The following is a 20033-nucleotide window of genomic DNA, read 5'->3' as shown; positions in this document are numbered from 1 at the left end:
AAGTTGGGGTGCAGGACCCTCTGACTTCCCCAGGAGCCCCGCCTGAGCGGACTCGCTGGGGGGAAGCGCACGGAGGGGCAGAGGATGCTGAATGCTCCGAGGTCAGACCCAGGAAGGTGGAAGCTGTGTGTCCTGAAGACAGGCTGCTCACAGAAAGGCGACTGCCCCAGAGTCCTGACTGGCTTCATGGGGAGCAGTTCCAGAGCATCGCCCAGGGACTCCGTGACATGCTGAGGTCCAGGGATAAAGCTGTCTCTGCAGGGCATGGTACTGCAGCTGATTCAAGTTAACCCGTAGGAGTAGGGAGAGAAGGGTAAAAAGGATGAAGGTTGAGTTTACTGGTAACAGGTGGCCTGGGTCTGAAATCTGGTCAGGTGAGTGATGGGGCCCTGGATTCCCCCTGGGAATATTCTGGGAAATCAGATGCTGTCTGGAAGCATTGCCAGAAAATCATTCCCGCACAGACACCGTCCTCCCATCAACAGGGATGTGGTCTCTTTCCCTTCCTCCTTTGGTCCCCTCCCCCCATAGTTCAAATTCCAGTAGACACCACAAGAATCCTGCAGTTAATCTCCTTGGTTTCTACTGGTTTCTGTTGGTTCCAACTGAGGAACCAGTATCCAGCCGACCAACAGACCCATTGTTCTGTTCCTAGCTGGCCAACTGGAACCAGTAGAAACCCGATGAAACTATTCCACTGGAATTCAGGTGGCTCTCTCTGTCCCATCTCCTCTGCCCTTTGCCAAGTATCTCAATGATCCAAGGCCTGGAGTTTGGTGAGGGAGAGGAAACTGTTTACTCCCCCTTTGAGAAAGATTTACACCTTTATGGATGTATCTATTTACTTATTTAGGAAGTTCTAGCAGGTTTACAAACCATCAGCATGTGAGGATCAAAGACAAAGCCATAAGCCTTGCAGCTGGGAACTTTGGCTAGTGAACATTATCCAGAAATATCATCAGGTCTCCGCGTAAGAGGGTCTCGCCATACTGCGAAGTGACCCTCTTTGCACTACCCAGGAAGTGTTGTTTCTGGATTCTTACCCCATTATTGACCCGTGTCTTACCTGCCTCCTTAACCCATGTGTTTCATTCAAGTTCCATCCAGGGCAATCTGGAGCTGGTAACTGATGCAGAAAGCACAGCTCCTCTTCCCTGCTGAGACAGCCCTTCTCCCCTGGCCTTTTCTAACCCCTTCCATGGCCAGCCAGGCTGGCTTATCTGGCTTTCATAGAATCATAGAATATCAGGGTTGGAAAGGACCTCAGGAAGTCATCTAGTCCAACCCCCTGCTCAAAGCAGGACCAACCCCAACTAACTCATCCCAGCCAGGGCTTTGTCAAGCCAGGACTTAAAAACCTCAAAGGAAGGAGATTCCACCACCTCCCGAGGTGGAGCTTTGTTTAGCTCCATGGTGGGAAGCAGGCTCAGGATTCTGCAGGACATTTCCAGTGTACGGACATAAACCCAGTGCTTAATATGTACCTGGGCTTGTCAGGGCTGAGCCCCGGCACCTCTGGGCTTGGCAGTTCACAGCCCCAGCACCTCTGGGCTTGCTGCATCAGTTCTGAATGTAAAAAAAATTGCTTGAGCCCCGGGCCTTCTTTCATTACAAATTAAGCCCTGCATAAACCCCCAAGATTTCTGACCCGTCCAGGACTGAGCCCATGGTCCTTGTCCACATAATTCCCTGGCTTCCCGATTGCATTTCCCCCATCCCCACAGTGCCCCAATACTGCTTCTTCCATAGGGCAGGTCCCCTGCTGGAGCCAGTTGCCTGAATTCATGGCCAGAATATGTCCCTTACGGACACGAAGCACTCCAGGAAACCTGCACTTTTGCAGCATTCCCATGGTGCTTTAGAGGCAGAGCAGTGAAGGTTGGCCCAGGCTCCAGGAGTGGGGCTGGGTGGGAATGGGAACAGAGTGAAACAAGGTCTCAAGGGGCTTTTCTTGAGAGGAAGCAGCACTGCACCCACAGGAGAAGGCCAGAGCTCGCATCCTTGCCACCTAGTCATTTCATACAAGGCACGTCTGGAAATTACGGTTTGTGAGAAAAGAGAACAACAGGAGCAGCTGCAGAGTCTGTCACAGCTTTTCCCTCTTCTCCTTCAGTGCTGCCGCTACTGAACTTGGTCCTGCAAACCGGAGGCTGACTGCAAGGGGTGGAGGCAGCAGGTGGGCTCTGTGACAGCCCACACAGCTCTGCCTCTGCAGCTCAGCCCCACAAGCCCTATTCTGGGCTCCTTCTGAGCAGCACTGGTCATGGTGGATGCAGCCAGACCCAGAGAGCATGTCTACACCGCACACTAAGCCCAGGCTCTGACTCGGGTTTGTATCCAAGGGCCGCTTCTGTTTGCACACAAATCAGTCCGACTCAGGTCAGCAAACATTCAGGATCCTGGTCCTAGGACCCTTCTAGGGAGTGGGTTAGAGCTGAGACTCGGGTCGAAGCCCTGTCATTTTGCAGTGTGGACACAGGTCAAGCAGCAGACCCAAGTCAGAAGGGCAGCGTAATGCAGTATGGATGAGTTAGCCTGGCTGTGAGACCTTGGTCCAGCAGCTATAAACCCAGATTTACAATGCAGTGTGGATGCTCAACACAAGCTTGGATGCTCAACCGGTTCGCACAGACTCAGGCTTAGTGTGCAGTCTAGATATACCCAGTGTGGCCAGGCACTTTACAAGCACACCATACACAGCTCAGCCAATCCAGCAGTGTTACTCCAGCCCTGGGCCTCTGTGACACACTGGCACCTGGGCAAAAGGTCCCCAGCTCTTTGCAAGCAACTCTGGTCTCAGACCTGACAAACTCACTCAACCAAACACACTTCTTGCAGGGCCTTTATCCATAAAGAGTAACATGTAAGGTAGCTGCTGAAAGTTCATAAGTTGGCAAGACTCAGAATCACTGCGAGGTGTGTGTACAGGTGATATTTAAGGACAATGTAAGTATGTGGAAAGTCTGCGTTATAGTTAGTTAGAGTCCAAGTTAGTCACTGGGGCGCTCATATCTCAGTGATGGCCCATTCAAGCAGGAGGGAGTTGTCACCCTTCCTGTTTAGCCGGTGATGTAATGCAAGGCTCAGTTGTCCAGCCTTGCTCCATCCCAAGACTATCAGTGGAAAACCATCAGAGACAGCTGCAAACAGCCAAAACCACTTGGAGATAAAAAGGGAACATTACAACAGATTAGAGAGCTCGCCCTGTCTATGAACATTCACAAGACTGTTTCAACATAACCCTGCGTGGAGACAGGCACCCTGGATACATTCACTGAGGAAACATCTTACAGAATGGGGGTGTTTTAATCAAAGTTTAGTTCCTGGTTCCTATGACACCAACCGGCTCTGCAACCTACTTTATTAGATAGGAAAGCACTATTCATAAGTGTAGGCCCTAGTTCGCATTCTATGGGGTTTTTTTTGTATTGTAACCATTTGTTTCCACCAATCTCTCTTGTTTCTAGTTGAAGCTCTAGTCCTTCTTAAATAAACCTACTTTTGTTTTATTATGAGTGCTCACAAGTGGTGTGCATTACATAGGAGCAGTGATTTAAGGTAAAACTAGTAACTGGGGTACACTGCTCCTTGAAGGGCAGAGGCTCTGGGATGCCTGTTTGTAATCAGTGTCAGGGGCTGGATATCACAGGAGAAAGGGACTTGGGGACTGGGGTGCACCTCTTGCAAACCTGCATTTCCCAGGGGAGAGTGCTTGAGTGGCTAACAGGTGTAGGGGTGGCTGGGGGTGTAGGGAGCAGACACCCAGTCACCACAGGCAAGCCTACGCTTGCCTCGCTAGAATCATGGGGTAACAAGCTGATTTACAGTACAGGATACCCCGAGAACCATCACAGCCCCCAACCAGCACCAGTATCTCTCAATCCTGGCCTACAAGAGTTCCACTAGTCCAGTTCTGCTTTCCTCACTCTTCTGCCAATCTACATCAAACAGGCCCACAGCACCTCTACTCTTCAAGTCTGCCCCCATCCCCAGTCTGAGTCAATGTACCTTTATCTTGACTTTCAGCCCTTCCGCTATGCCCATAGTGGATTCCTGCTAAGCAGAGAATGCCAGCTGTATGATAGCTTTTGCAACGAGGAAAGGAGATTCAGGCCCTGATCCTGCAAACAAAAAACCATGTTTGACTTCAATAGTTCTGCTCACATCAGTAAATTATGCACAGGCTTGGGTGTTTATAGGAATCTTCACTTTAAATTTCAGTTCCCCTTTTGAGGTGAAAGGCAAGTGTGTGCTGACTCTGCTGGCCCATGTATTTTCCCCAAATGCTTGGGAGTGTCCCCCTGCTGCAATAAAAGCATCTGCAGAGACCTGACAGCTCTCTGAACATCCATCCAGAGAAAAAATATTTGGGAAGAATGTACAGCTTGGATTAGTGAAAGCTTCTGAACCGTAGCTCAAACGTGCCACCTGGTGGCAGACTCTGTGAACAGAATATTTTGCTCTCTCATGGCCATTGCCCCATGAGATGAGGGCAGTTTTAAAAAGAAACTTTTAAAGAACCCTCTGTGCTTCCCATATCCTACGGAATGTCTCACCCCGTTTCTGCACAGAGCCCTGTTCTCCCAACAAGGGCAAGACTGAGGGAATGACTGGGCTGATCTCATGAGACTTAAAGGCTGTCTCCTATTTTACAGCAGCAGCCGCGTATTTGGGCAAGAGATGGACAATCACTGAAACAGATCTCTAATTCCTTTCAAGGGTTTCATCAACCAGTGTGGAATATACAAGTCTACCTCTGAGTTTTGGCTGCTGAGACTGTTAATTACGCATCAAATAGCCCTGGAAATCCAGGAAGAGTGACAAATTAGACAAAGCTTGTTTGCAATTTACAAATAAATACATAAAAATCTGAAACAATTGGAAAAAGCCTTAAAAATAATGATCAATATCATGATGGAACTCGTGTGGGAGTTAGCTTCTGGCACTGGGACAAAGGACTATCTTAAGACGACACTCTCCTCCTAGAGATCTAGGACCAGGCCATATTGGAAAGTTTCAATCCAAGCTGCTTTTTGAGGTTATCCAAATGTGGGGAGGGGGAGGAAATAAAATCAAAACATGGTGACTGACATCAATACACTTGCATTTTTTTACAGTTGGAACAGAGACAAAAAAACACCTCTCCCCTCCACACACTTTGCAAAAGATAATGATACAAAAACGTACCAGGAAAGGTCCTGATCCTGCAAGGAGTTATGCCTGGGCCTGCAGTTTTAGGAGCCTGGTCACTGTGCATAAAATTAAGCACATGCATAAGTCTTTGCAGGACCGGAGCCAAAAGTAGTTCTGAAGAACAGAAATTTGTAAACAGACTGTCATGTTTTATAGGGCAAGTTCTGTGGTACCAGCTTGCTCTCCACTGACACATCCTGACAGAACGCTGGGGCCGCGGAAACGATCGGTGTGACATGATGCTTTTCATGACAACGCACCATTCCAGTCGACATCCCGTTTCAGCACTGCCCCACCTTGCTTCAGGGCAGCACCTCTCACTTACAACGTGGTTTCAAAGCGACATCGCATGGGACTCCGGACCTTGCGCACATGCCATCGGAACATTCTGAAGTGGCACACACCACTTTGTGGTGTGCTTGACATGACATCACCATGCTTTGTGGTGCTGACATCATATGGTGATATGACATCATCAGACCGTTGTGTCGACGCCGTCTTCTGATCTGACGCAGTGAGTTCATGTGTCAGAATCACATCCCCGACGGTGAATGCCTTCCCGCCGTTGCGCTGTCAGGATGCCCATGTTGGCACTTCAGTGTCATGAAGTCGTGACACCCGAGTCGGGCTCAACAGAGGAGCTGAGCCCGCTCTAGGCCCCAGCTCCTGAGGGGCGCCCGTGAAAGACAGAGAACTACAATTCCCAGAAGGCAGTGCCGTAGCGTCTCATACGGCGCATGCGTGCCTTCCTCGCGTGCGCTCGGCCTGCCCCGTTGCCCCGCCCCGCGTGCCCAGCTTCCGCTGCCGCCGCAGCACGTCGCGAGCTTGGGGAGAGGCCGGGTTTCCGATTCCGGCCAGCCTCGCTCTGGTCCCTGCGGCTGGCTGCCGAGCCTTGTGCCTCCGCCATATTGTCTGTGTGAGGCCGGTGGGGAGGGAGGCGAGAGCGGCGGCCGCTTCAGGTACCGGCGGGCGGGGCGGACCCGACCCCTCCTCCCGGGGCCCGGCGGGGCGGGGGCCACCCCGAGGCATGGCGGGGGCAAGGATGGGGCCACGGCGGAGGGGTCCATGAGAGGGGAGGGGGGGGCCCTGCAGGGGAGGGGGCCCCTCCCCGCTGTGTGTGGGGCCCGGCCGGGGGGGGGGTGCCCTGCGGGGGGGGGCTCATCCTCCTTCCCGGCCTCAGGGCTGTAACTCTACAGAGGAGGGGGCCCCGCTAGGGGATAGGGAGGGGGGGTGCCGGGGAGAGGGGGCCAGCTCTGCGGGGGTGGGCCCCTTCTTAGTTCTCTCCGGGGGGAAGGAGGAGGGAGGGTCCCAGGGTCCCACCCCCTCTCGCTTCTCTGGGGGGTGGAAGTGGGTGGGGGGGGGGTCTATAGCCTTCTGGAGAAGAGGAGCCCCTCCCCATCCCAGCCCTGTTGGCAAGGTGTGTGCCCCTGAGAGAGGCAGTATCCTGCCCCACTCCCTTTGGGGTGGGGCAGGACTGTTCCCCTGGCTGAGAGGATCTGTCTTGCCCCACCAGGGTGAGGGGTGGGAAGAAGAAGGGTCCATCTCTTTCTACCAGGGGAGTATGTCCTTTCCCCATGTGAAATAGGATGTTTCTTCTTTTAGCTTCATTGGGAGGGCGCTCTTGCCCCTGAAGCTGTGGTTTGTCAGGCTCTTCTCAGCTCTGTGGATGGCAGGGGGTTTATGTCCCGAGGAAAGCTCCACTTATCACTGCTCTTCTCACCCCAGCTGAAAATTGGTTCAAAATACTTTTATTGGAATAGCAAGTTCTATCACTATTGCTCAAGCATGTGAGTTTTATTTTTATTTTTTAAAGAGGACCAATTGGGTAAGAATGTTTAGGCCACCTACATTTTTCTAGCCAGTCTTTCACTGGGAACAGTGGGAGATTTATACAAAAACTGAGGATGGAGTATGCTCCTTATATGTTAGCGAAACTTTTCGGCCGTGATCTTGTGCCAGGGTCCAGTAGTGCAATCCTCTGTGTCCATGTGGAGTCCCATTGACTGCAGTGGAACTCTGCAATGATGCAGAGGTTTGCACTATTAGGACCTGATGTAGGTTTGAGAGGCTCAAGAAAGTTACTGTTGTAATCCGCATCTTTTAGTGGGAAGTAAGTGGTGGAGGGCACTGCTAGGACCACACTACTCCTATTCTCTTTTGTTATGCTCTTTTCATATGTAGTTACCAGATTTGTGCACATAAATATGGTAATTGTACAAATTTGGTTCACAACACTACCTAAATTATTTGGAAAAAGTGGCCCATAAAGTGTCATAATCAGGCTTAAGAGTCAACAACTCATTGAGATGGCTGGGGGGCAGTTCACACCTCTCCTAGAGTTGCTGTTTCAGGCTTCTTACAGACACCTGGACGCAACACATCAGCTTTGCATGTGTTTATACTCAGGCCTGATCTAGACTAAAAAATTGTATCGACTCAGCTACATTGCTCAAGGGTGGGAAAAATCCACACCCCTGAGTGGCATAGTTAAGGTGACCAAACCCTGGTGTACATAGTTCTAGGTGGATGGAAGAACTCTTCTGTCAGCCTAGTTCTTGCTGCCCAGGGAGGTGGATTACTTGCACCAACAGGGGAACCCCTCCCTTCACCGTAGGTAGTGTCTACACTGGAGCACCACAGTGGCCCAGCTGCAGCTGTGTTGCTGTAGCATTTCAAGTGTAGACAAGCCCTCAGTTCATGTTTAGAAGACTGTCTTTGTAGACATAGGTGCTAGAAATATACTCTTTAAAAAAACCCAAAAAACCACTTGAAGTATGCAGAGTCAGATATTCATGGGGCCATGTAATACCTGAGACAGGCAAGATTAGCCCGTGGGTTGGGTGTTTGGCTCTAGTGGCGCAAATCATGGACATCTGTAATAGGTAGATATCAAACATCTGTTCCCCCTCTTCTGTTGAGACACACACATCTGACAGAGGTAAACTTCATTTCATAGTTCTCTTGGGGGTAGATGCATCTGTGAGGAGGGTGGGTTTACATCCCCCTGTGGTGATGGAGGGCCTACCCGTTTCTTGGACAGTTAGGTGTCAACCTCTTTTCACATCTGTAGCAGAGAGGGGGATGTACAGTATTGCCTAAGGTGTGAGGATGGAGTTCTTCCCAGCTCTGAGGTGGGGGTGTAGGCCTTTGAGGGGTGGGGGTCAGGGGTCTGTTGCCTTGCAACTCAGAGGTGAGGAGTTAAGTAGGGTATGTTTGGGGTGGATATAGGTTTTAATATTTTCTACATATTAGTAGAAACTACATCCTCCAAAATCTTGTCATGGGGAGGTACAAAGCTGTTGGGGTGCTGATAGTATAAACTTCTCGTGGCTGTGTTTTTCTAAGTAGGTTGTGTTCTCTGAAGAGGAATCACTTTCTTGCAAGTATAATCCCATAATGGAGTGGGTGGAATGTACTGGGAAGGTATTAATCCTAAAAATGATTTGAGGGAAGTTATAAAGAGAATTTCAAAACAAGGGGGTAAATCTGCGGGGGTGGAATGTGTCCTGGCAATGGCTGTAGTAAAAAGAGGGGGGAATTGACATCAATGGAGAACCAGGTGATCTAGTACGGCCAGGATTAGATGTTGTAAACTGAAGGAAACTAGGTCCTGGACCGAGAAAGGGTGGTGTAATTGCTCATGTGGAGGGGAAGTATCTTCTGGAGAAAACTGGGAAATACATTTTGGCTGGGGTGAAACATAAGGTGGAGGTTATATAATAAAAATGAGGGGAGGAGTAGATCCTGGGGGAACATGGATTGTGGAAAAGGGATTAGAACGTCAGCAGTAGGTGTTGTGGTCAAAGTGGGGGAATTAGATTGTAGGATGGAGCTGGGGCAATGGAGATGAATGCTATAGTAGTGAAGGGGAAGGGTTGCCGCTTCATAGTCAGGAGGTCTGTGAGTTGAGAATGAAGATGAGCTCCTGGGGCTGGGGTGCAGGAAAAAATTGTAGTAAAGGTACTTTCTCAGGGTAGAAGAAGAAATTACTTTGAGTGTGAAGGGTGTGATAGAAGGGGTGCACTGAGATTAGTTTCTGAGAGAACAAGTGTGTTAACCAAATGATGTGAAAGGAGTAAGAGTAGGTGACAGAGTGGAGGTGTGATTAGTTTCCATGTCTCGTGTTATCTGTAGGGAGGCCTGGGGATCTATTTCTGGGTTATCAAATGTGTCATTCTTTTTATCCAGTGATAGTGGATTGCTTATATTAACGTGTGTCCCTTGTGGGGCTCTTGGGGTGGGGTTGAGCTCTTTCTAGTGAGAAGTAACTCCTAGATTTTTAAGTCCAGAAAGGACCGTTATGATCATCTAGTCTCATCACAATGATCAGCTAGTTTTGATTACAAGGAAACTGCCTCCTATGAACTCCCTTGGTGCCAGATGCACCATACATAGTTGCCAAAACCTTGGTCTTCTTCCTTGATGACTTCTACAGTGTAGTTATGAGTTGTTGGTACAAAATTCTTTAGTTTATATTGACAACTAAAAGTGGGGACACTGTAGAACAAATTGAGTTTAATATAAAAAATGGGAGCCACTGTACTGATTATTTTAACTTTCTTTCAACAAAAACCTTATTTAAAAAAAGAGGAAATTTTGGCAATCACAAGAGTGCCACAGATTTTAGAGTGATAGTAGCCATCTTGGTCCCAGGATGTGAGAGAAACAAAGCAGGTGAGGTAATATCTTCTATTGGACCAACTTCTGTTGCTGAAAGAAACAAGCTTTCGAGCTTACACAGAGTTCTTCTTTAGTCCTGAAAAAGATCACTTTTTAAGCTCTTTCAACAACAGAAGTTGGTCCAATAAAACATACTACCTCACCCACCATGTTTCTCTCAGATTTTAGGTTGTTTGCTGCAGAATATGGGAATCTTGACAAAGGGGATTTCAACGTCCACTTTAGTGAGACACCTAGGTGTCAGAACAAGTTGACTTATGAGGTTGGTCATTGCTAACAGCAGTGTGATCTCCACTATAGTCTACATTTTTAGGGTATTTGGGTATGTCCGTCTTGACAGAGGCATATACATTTGTACTGTTTTCAGAATGAATGAACATGAGGCATTTGGATTCACTTACAGTTAGTAGGTATGAAGAATGTTGCCAAGATGGAGGACAGATTCTCCTTAGAACAGCAATTGACAGTTGTGTGACTTTTATTTTCGTTTTAATATTTTGTATGCTAAGGATGGACTTCAGCGTTCATATCCCTACTGAGTTGTAATGACTGTTGAATACTGCTAGTCTTGTGGATTTAGTTGTCTTCAAAAGTGCTGGTATGAAATGCAGAATTATCATGTGACGCATTCCTTCGTGGATACATTTCAATTGCCCGCTCTGTCTGAGAGCTGCCCTGTCTAACAATAATTTTTATACAGGGCAACCTTTCCCTATACTGTATTAGTGACACAATAGCTGGCATTTAACAATCTCTGATTTATGCAGACCATGACTGTTTTTCTCCCCTTGTAGTATTTATATATAAACTTCTCTGAAGTTCAAGTATCAGGTTTGTATGGGTGCAGATTTTTTAGGGGAAAATATTTTTATGTATTGCATCTCCTGCTTTAGCATCTGGGAGTGGCACAGACTTTTCCTGCCTTAGTTTCTTTCCTGATGCTGCCTGAATGTTATTGAAAATAACTTGCAGTCACTTGTCTTGCAGTCCAGTTCTGTCAATTTCTGATGATAAATTTTCTGTTGCACAAAGTTTACAAATGTTACCTGCTTGACAGGACCAGACAGCCATGAGGATTTCCTGAGGAGAAACATCCAAATAGTGAGATCTTTTTTCCTTTTGGTGGTGGTGGTACTTTCCAACTCTGCCAATACATGGGCTGCTTAAAAACTTTAAAAACAAACCAAAAAAAAAAAAAAAGAGTTAAAATAGCTGTGGCTTTGCTGTCTGAACTCCAGAGAAAGCACTCTCCTTAAATAATCCATGAAGGAAACCATGTAGGAGATTGCATATCAGTGCTCTCTCTTAGAGCCTGCTTACTAATTAATGACAAGAAAAGACCACCCTTCAAAGCAGCAGTTTCTAGGTAGGGTATGATTTTCCAGAACTCAAGTGGATGGGAGGCCTATGTTAATCCAGTCTGAGATCAGTTGCAAAGTGAATATAGAACATAAGAACGGCCATACTGAGTCAGACCAAAGGTCCATCTAGCCCAGTATCCTGTCTTCCAACAGTGGCCAATGCCAGGTGCCCCAGAGGCAATGAACGGAACAGGTAATCATCAAGTGATCCCTTCCCTATCACCCGTTCCCAGCCTCTGGCAAACAGAGGCTAGGGACACCATCCCTGCCCATCCTGGCTAATAGCCGTTGATGGACCTATTGTCCATGAATTTACCTAGTTCTTTTTTCAACCCTGTTATAGTCTTGGCCTTCACAACATCCTCTGGCAAAGAGTTCCATAGGTTGACTGCATTGTGCGAAGAAATACTTCCTTTTGTTTGTTTTAAATCTGCTGCCTGTTAATTTCATTGGGTGACCCCTAGTTCTTGTTATGAGAAGGAGTAAATAACACTTCTTTATTTACTTTCTCCACGCCAGTCATGATTTTATAGACCTCTATCATATCTCTCCCAAGTAGTCTCTTTTCCAAACTGAAAAGTCCCAGTGTTATTAATCTTCCCTGTTGCGGAAGCAGTTCCATACCCCTGATCATTTTTGTTGCCCTTTTCTGAACCTTTTCCAATTCCAATATCTGTTTCGAGATGGGGCAGCCACATCTGCACATATATAGTGGTGCTAAAATCTCCCTTTCTGACTTGAAGGAACAGTTATTTACTGTTGCCAAGTGGAGAAGTCCAGCAGCTGCAAGCTTGATAAAGGGTTATAGTTTGGCGATGGTTGGCCAAAGCCCCAGCAGAACAAGATTTATATTTGGCAGAGTGGTGTGAGAGAGAGAGAGATTGGCTTTGCACTGGGATTCTTGCAAGCGCTGTTGCTTTGGGTGGTGTCTATTACAAATTTGCAGAGGTAAATGCTTTTTTTAAATGCATTCCATAACTTTCAGCCTTTGGTGCATGACTTGCACCCTTCAATTATCCTGTATACTATGGTATTCTAGTGGCACAGCACCAACTGGTACAATGTGGCATGTGTGGGGAAAAGGACGCTAACGTGTACCACTGTCTTATACTAGATGTATTCGTTTGGCAACACTTGTTTACTCTGGTACGTTAATAAAGCTTTTAAAATTGGATTGAGTTTCTCTTCTGCCAGTCTCTTAGGTAACATGTAGCACTAACACCTGCCATGCTTTGAGGATATCTTGGAATGATAGGATGAAAGCTCCTTCGGCCCAGTTCAGAAGTGGGGATGAAAGAGCCTGTGCTTTAATGAGAATACTTGGGGTTGGACTTTTAGTTGATATAGATGCCTCAATAGAATTTGGTGACCTGAGATAATTCAGTAGACTTAATCTAGAACAAGTCTTAGAGTTTTTGGGTCTAGGAAACAAATCCAGACAGTTTTCCTTCCTCTAATGCAGTGATACTCAGACGGAGGCTCAGGAGCCACAAGTGGCTCTTTAATGTGTGTCTCCTATGGCTCTTTGCAGCACATGATATTAAAACACTGCAATTTAATTATTAACCAATCAAGATGCTTTTATGATGTTAACCAGTTGTAGAATACTTGGTCAGTCATTTTGCTGAGAGAATTAGATAAAATGGTAAATGAAACAATGCATTCACGCTACTGTGATTCCTCTGGGTAATGTTGATCGCTAATTTGGTTCCTGAACCACTGAGGTTTGAGTATCACTGCTCTAATGTAACTGACTTCTGTGATCACACTACAATGCACAGAACTAGCCTTAATATTTAAGGGAGGATCAGAGAGACTTTCCTGGGGGGGAGCTTCCCAAAGTCAACAGACTACATAAAGCATTTGTTGGGAGAGAGTGGAAGGAAACCTCCTGGTTACTAGCAGCCTCCTGTTGCAGGACTAGTTCACTGCTGTTGGGGCCAGGTTACAACACTTACACAAGTTTTGCATGCGATAGTTGCTCAGATAAATTGGGGACCATTGGAGGGATTTTTGTGTATTCCTTTGAAATTTAGCCCTTATAAAGTTGTCTGCAAACATCAGCAGATTCATTGCTTCAGTGAGCACCCCTATCAGACAGGTGTGGTACTTTTGCCATTTTACAGATGGCTGAACAAAAGCAGAAAACTTGTTTTGCCTGAGACTACTGAGGAAGCTAGCATCAAGTGTGGGATTACAGTGCAGGTGTTCCTTGTTCTCAGTTGTGTGCCTTGTCCACTAAACTGTGCTGCTCCATTCTAATGGGATGCCTCTCTTATGGCCAAATACAGCTTTGGCCCCTCAGCAGAAGAGCCAACTAAGCTGTTAGGGAGTTTATGGCATCTTTAGTGCCTTCAGTGTCAGTTTAGAGTGTGTGCTAATGCAGGAATTACTCTGGGAGACTTACTGCCAATTTCTGAACTAAACTTTCCTGCCATTTCCAGTTATAAAGGGTTGATCAAATTTTCTTTTAAGTTTAAGTTGCAAACTCTTCCTTTGTTGCCTGAGTTGACAGAGAGGGTCTCAGGCTTTATAAAATCTGACTCCTTATTTCTCCACAGCTGAGCATCACCACCCATTTAAAAGGAAACGGGAAGGATAGCTGGCTCAAAATGTAGCTCAGGAGGCAACAATGATGGGAGAACAAGACCGGGGTAGCCAAACTTACTAACTCTCTGAGCTGCATATGACAACCTTCAGAAGTTCGAGAGCCGGGGCATGCCTGCCAGGGCTCGGGGCTTCAGCCCTGCTCCTGCTGAAGCCCCGATCTCCAGCAGGCACGTCCTATGGGGCTGAAGCTCCTACCCCACCACCCCGCTACCAGGCACAGGTACAGAGCTCCCCCCACAAGTCTGGTAGGTGGAGAATGGGAGGGAGGCATGGTGGGGCTCCATGAGCCACACTTGAACTGTAAAAGAGCTGCATGCAGCTCATGAGCCACGGTTTGGCCACCGCTGGATTAAATTTAAAAATTGTCTGTTGGAGTTGGACTTTTTAATCTCTGAATTTCAATAGAATGCTTTGTTTGGATTTTAAAATTTTATTTTATTTTTAAGTTGACGTTGTCCCTTTAACGGGCAAATGGATTCCTGGAAAAAAAGATACAAAACACCAGTCCTCGTAAATCCAAACCAATTTCTATTTCTAGTTGGATTATGAAAAATTCAGATTGCTGGAGTTCCTGTATCCCTGAAGGTATGCAAACCAAGTCCCTGTTGCCAAATTGAATTTGTTTTTACTGTATACCACAGCAGTCACTAATTCTTCTGTGTTAGGGTTAAGAATGGGATTTTTGAGTTCTGAGTGAAGAAAGACTACCTTCTGTTTGACCAGATAGGCTTCACTGTAGTCATCTACAGTGTGTCTAGATATTTTATTTAGAGTAACATGCACTTTGTGCTAAGTCATTTCTAGACACAAGGACAGTCCCTACTCCAGGGAGCCCACAGTTAGTCAGACAAGGAGGTAGAGGTTAGAGGAAAGGGAATGATGACAGGCAGTATGTATGTAAGTCAACTGGATCTGCTTTTAGAATGTTTCCAGTAACTACATTGGACGTCTTTAAACATTGGTTATGTCAGAGATGGACCCAAGCCTTAATTCTGAAAGGTGGTATTTTCCCCCCAGTGGTGCAGTAGACCAATAGATGCAGGTTTGGAAAGAATTCTTTTTTTATTCTTGTTCTTTAGGCCACTTTGGGGGAGAAGGGTGATTCATTATAATTTTGCACCTCTCAGATACCTGGTAAAAAGTGATATTTCAGAATGAGCCGGCTGTTTTCTTTCCTAGCCACATGAACACTGCTACAATTGCAGCTGTTAACAAGCTTATGTGAGGAAAGTAGGAGTGAGTGGAAAGCCTTTGGACCCATCTGAGCAATCAGCCTTTGCTCTAGTTCTTGGAGAAACCTGTTTGGTATATGCTCTTTCTAGGGCTGATGAAGAGAGGGGAAGATGTCCCTGGATCTCTGGGGGCAACAGGCAGCCACAAGAAACAATTTTGAAAAAATTGGGTAATCTTGTCATTTCTCATCTTGTTCCTCTGGAGACATTTTCTTCCAGCTTAGTCTGACTCTTATAACTGGGTCATCTTCTGTAATGGTCACATTACATACTATTGAAAAGAGTTCAGCGGTGCTCTGTCTAGATAAACTCATAGCTTTCTGGTAATATTCTGCTGCTGGTGGAAGTAGTGAAGCAGTGCTTCTCCTACCCACTCTATGGATTGTTACTATTTAGTAATGTTTGTATCCAGGGATGTCTTATTTATACACTTACTCAGAAAGGTCAGGAGTTAGATAGCTGTTGCAACATTCCTCAGGACACCAGTCTTCTGGGAAGTTCTTGGCTTCCAGTTCCATTAGTATCAACGTAAGCACTTAGACTCAGTGTGACACTTGTTTTGGGTGTAGTGCCCTGAAGAATCCCACACTCAGAATTTTCTGCAAGGAGAGCTTGGTGCCAGAAGAACTTCCATGGAAAGGGCAAATGCATTCCCATAACTTAGCTACGCTCTCAATAAACTACACAAAGTGCCTTTTCAAAACAGATTTCAGAAATACCTGTGTCCAGAACTGTGAAGGGTGCTGGTATCTATCTCATAGGCAGCTACATTTTGCTGACCTTTTGCATGGGATACTTCCACTGAGCAGTAAATTGACACACATTTTATTAATTAATATTACTTTTTTGTGCTGTAAATGTATACCACCCCTTAGAAAACACAAGTTCTGTGATATGAGGGGCTTACTATTTAAATTAATGAGAGCAGTTTTTAAAAGCTGTCGGGATCTTTCTCTTTTTTTAAAAAAAATATGGCTAATTTAACTGTGGCTTAAACTAATCAAAATGTTTTTTTTTAAATAGAATTTTAAGCTTCTCAGTCTCAGCTTTCTCATCATTCTAGTGGTTACAGCTGTTCCAGAATTTTTCTGAATTATCCTGCTATAGCTATGCTGGTCAGTTTCCCCATGTAGACAAATCCTTAGTGTTGAACAATCTTTAATCTTTCTAAAGCCAGACTTTTTTCCTCCTTCACCCCTCTTTTAGCCCCATTTTGTCTGATCTCCAGTATAGCATTGACTAGAAACCCAAAACTGTGATTCTCACTTAAACCATGTTTGTGGTAGAAGTGAGCCCTCTCCAAGTCTTTAGAAATTATTGGTTACATCCACCACTTAAGAGGAGATGCTGAGATTTCTTCAGAGCTGTACTGCATCACTATGGTACTTGGCTTCCTTGCTTTGTAGTGCTTAGTGCCCCAGGATGCTTTTTGTTTCTGTGGGCAGGATAACAGTTTTGTTTTAGTATCTGGTGAGGATAGTAATGTGAACTGTAGGTTAGAGTAATCCAGCTGCTGGCACTTGTCTCCATGTGTCTGCCTTTCTGATAAGAAGTGCACTGTTTTCAGTATTACATGTGCTTCTGCTGAAGATTAGGGCAATCAAATACCTGTTGCAACCAGGAGCAGTGACCATTGTTGCTTTTAGGCCCTGTTCATGCTACAGCTTGTATTGAATCAGTTAACTGGCATGGTTGGCTCTGGCACATGATTGCCTTCCTGTAACCAGCTCAGCACAAAACTATTTTGCAATGTGGACACAGCCCAGTCTCTCCCCACCCCTTCCACCCAACACATCTATGTGACTAGTTTGGTGATTCCTTCTTTCTCCTAGCTCTGTGTGCAATAAGACATGCTGGACATGGAACAATGCACTCTTCTTGATGCCACAGTGCATTTCCTCCATGTACTCTAGCCTCTGGAGATACACTAGGATAGCTCTCGAAATTTTCCCTCAATGAACAGGTATTGTCAGGCTGTTTGGTATGTGCAGATGCACAAACAATATTATGAAGGCTAGAAAGTTGCTGTGTGGAAACAAACTTTACTTTATTGCTTGTAAACACTTTGACAATGCCTTTTAATCTGTTACAAAATCACAGGTCAGAAATAGTGTGGACAGGGGCCTCTGTTCTGTCTTGTGCTTTTTCCCATCCTTTTTGTTGTTTGACATACTGAACGTTTTGTTGGCTTCATTGCTGTTTGGTTTGAAGGGAAGTATCCACCCAGATTTGAAAGCATAAATGATGGAAGCGGGGAGTGGAGATGATAGTGTTCATGCAGAAATAAACAAGTCACATGCTACATATAGACTCTGTCCACCCTACAAGTGTAACTGTGGTTTTGTAATCAGTTCATTACACTCATTTGACCTAGGTACAGCTCAGCTGTTTGAGTTGTCCATAGTGCAGCTTTTCTTCCTCTCAGCTATGGGCTGAACTGTATTTTGCATGTTACTGCCTAGCTGTGTTGGTATCAGTACGTTTTGGCCAGGAATTTAAATCATCTTATTTTGCCCTCTTGCATTAAACACCCCCTCCTCCCTCCAACACATTTCTTATTGGAAGGGATGAGAGAATTGACAGTGCTGATCACTTTTGGTTTTAAAGGAAATGGAGGAAGATATGCAAGTAATGTTACATTTACTTTAAAACCAAAAATTACCACTACTGTCATTTCTCTCGTTCTTCCTCATATAGAACTGTGGAGGTAAATACCTATTTATCCTTCTAGTCCCTGAAGTTTTTGTGGAATTGTTGGGGAAGCTCCAGTGGATGGTGGTTTTCTGAGGTGCCTTTTTGGAGGAGTTTTCATACTGTACATCCTGTGTCAGCCTATAACTACATGACTTAGGAAGCCATCTACTGTGAAATTTGCCCTGTTGTTGACTACTATGACTCACTTTTTTTCAACAAAATGATGAAATTGGTCTTCTAGAAGAAGCTAGACCAGATGGAGCACGCTAGAATTCTTATTGATATTTAAATCCTTGTAAGTGTTCAAACTAAAACAGCCAAGTCAGTTTAGACTAGTCTAGAATCAGCTAGTTCTACAGAGTATTACTAGAAAACTCTCCTTTGCTGTTATGTCTACAAAACTTGACAATGGCTAGATAGCTGGTGTGTTGAGACCACTGCATATCATGCTGACCAATATTTTCTCATTGTTTCCTTGTCTCTTCCCCCACCCCACCCCAAATCTGTCTGTCTCCATCTGTCTTGTCTTATACTTGGATTGTAAATTCTTTGGGAGAGACTGTCTTTTTGTTCTGTTTGTACAATGCCGAGCACAGTGGGGTTCACAGTAGGCACTTGGATAATATAAATAATCTCAAATTAGAAAATTAACCAGCTGAAACATTGCAAATTAGTCTTGCATGGTCTCTGTGCATCCAACCAGCTAGGTTTCTAACTTTAGCTCTTTAGTTGCTTAAATTGAAAGTCACTGTCACTCTGCTGGGAGGGAGCAGAGTCAGGAAATGAATAAAAATGAAAGTTTTCACTTGAAATGTACGATCCTAATGGATTGCAGTATACTAAGTGCATTTTAGTAAACTTGTGGATTCTTGCAGTGTATAATTACACTTCAGGGGCTTTTCCATCTATCTGCACTCCTAATTTCTAGTTGTGTAAGTCATGCAGAACGACACTCATGGCCTTAGGCCTTAGATGATTGCTACATGGTTTTCTACAGTAATATTAGTGTGTTGCAAAGGCATAATACTCTCTCCTGCTAGAGATTTTCAGTTGGTGCTCCCGGCCCACTCCTCTGAGCTGCTCTGAAATGCACCAGTAAATGAGTCTTTAGTCTACATTTTATTGGAGGCTTCAATCATATCTCTGATTCAGACTGTCATGAGGATGCACACCTTTGTAACCTTGAGGCTGCATTATCACAATGACTTCTACTTGAAGTTACACTTAAAAAGCACCTGCATGTGTCAGTTACTGCAAAATGCTGCAGCCCATGATATGAGTAGGGCCTTACCAAATTCAGGGTCCATTTTGGTCAATTTCACAGTCATAGGATTGTAAAAATCATAAATTTCATGATTTCAGCTATTTAAATATGAAATTTCACAGTGTTGTAATTGTCGGGGTCCTGACCCAAAAAGGACTTGTGTGGGGGTCGCAAGGATATTGTAGGGGGGGGTTGCAATATTGCTACCCTTACGTCTGCACTGCTGCTGGCAGCGGCACTGCCTTCAGAGCTGGGCAGCTGGAGCGTGGCAGCTGCTGGCCGGGATCCCAGCTCTGAAGTGAGGATGGCCTGGTGTAGTATTGCCACCCTTCCCTTTGCCTTGCTTCCTGCAGAGCTGGGCCTTTAGTCAGCACCCGCCACTCTCCGGCCACCCAGCTCTGAAGGCAGCAACGCGGAAGTGAGGGTGGCATGGCATGGTGTTGCCACCCTTACTTCTGTGCTGCTGCTGCTGGCGGGGCGCTGCCTTCCGAGCTGGGTGCCCGGCCAACAGCCGCCGCACTCCAGCCGTCCAGCTCTGAAGGCAGCACAGAAGTAAGGGTGGCAATACCGCAACCCCCCTAAAGTGACCTTGCAACCCCCGCTGCAACTCCCTTTTGGGTCAGGACCCCTGGCCTGAGAAATGCTGGTCTTCCCCATTAAATATGTATAGTATGGGGTCAAAGCACACAAAAGACCAGATTTCATGAGGCGGGAGACCAGATTTCACAGTCCGTGACCTGTTTTTCATGTCCATGAATTTGGTAGGGCCATAGATATGAGCCACTACGAGGACCTAACCAGTGCAGAGAACAGATTCTACTTGCTTGTTATACCTCAAGATGTTGGTTACATTCTACAAAGTCCAAAAGAGTCTCAGATTATGGTCACCTGAGAAATTACCTCTCCCTTTGTCCTTACATAGGGATTATGAGCCAGTAAATTGCTTCCTGCCGTTGGCTTGTCATCTATTAAGGGCAGGGGATGAAACGTGCTTGGTGG

At 45.8% G+C, this 20033-nt stretch overlaps 1 protein-coding gene across 9 annotated transcripts in view; it reads left to right on the top strand.

Moving 5' to 3' along the window:
* The first annotated feature begins 6002 nt into the window (after window positions 1-6002).
* The window catches only part of CSNK2A1 (casein kinase 2 alpha 1), a 34950-nt gene continuing 20919 nt past the window's right edge, over window positions 6003-20033 (top strand). For 5 of the 9 annotated variants that reach the window (XR_012154607.2, XR_012154608.2, XM_073308755.2 and 2 more), the window contains exons 1-2: window positions 6003-6152; window positions 6796-6980. The gene's annotated coding sequence lies outside the window, so the exon portion shown is untranslated. Of the gene's footprint in view, window positions 6153-6795; window positions 6981-13795; window positions 14065-14290; window positions 14430-20033 lie in introns of all 9 variants that reach the window. The other 4 variants (XM_073308752.2, XM_078848313.1, XM_073308754.2 and 1 more) reach the window with 3 other exon arrangements.

Source organism: Lepidochelys kempii, chromosome 13 (assembly GCF_965140285.1).
Source record: "Lepidochelys kempii isolate rLepKem1 chromosome 13, rLepKem1.hap1, whole genome shotgun sequence".
NCBI classification, from domain to species: Eukaryota; Metazoa; Chordata; order Testudines; family Cheloniidae; genus Lepidochelys; species Lepidochelys kempii.
The sequence above is the reverse complement of the archived record's forward strand: the minus strand, read 5'-3'. Positions and strand labels throughout refer to the sequence as shown.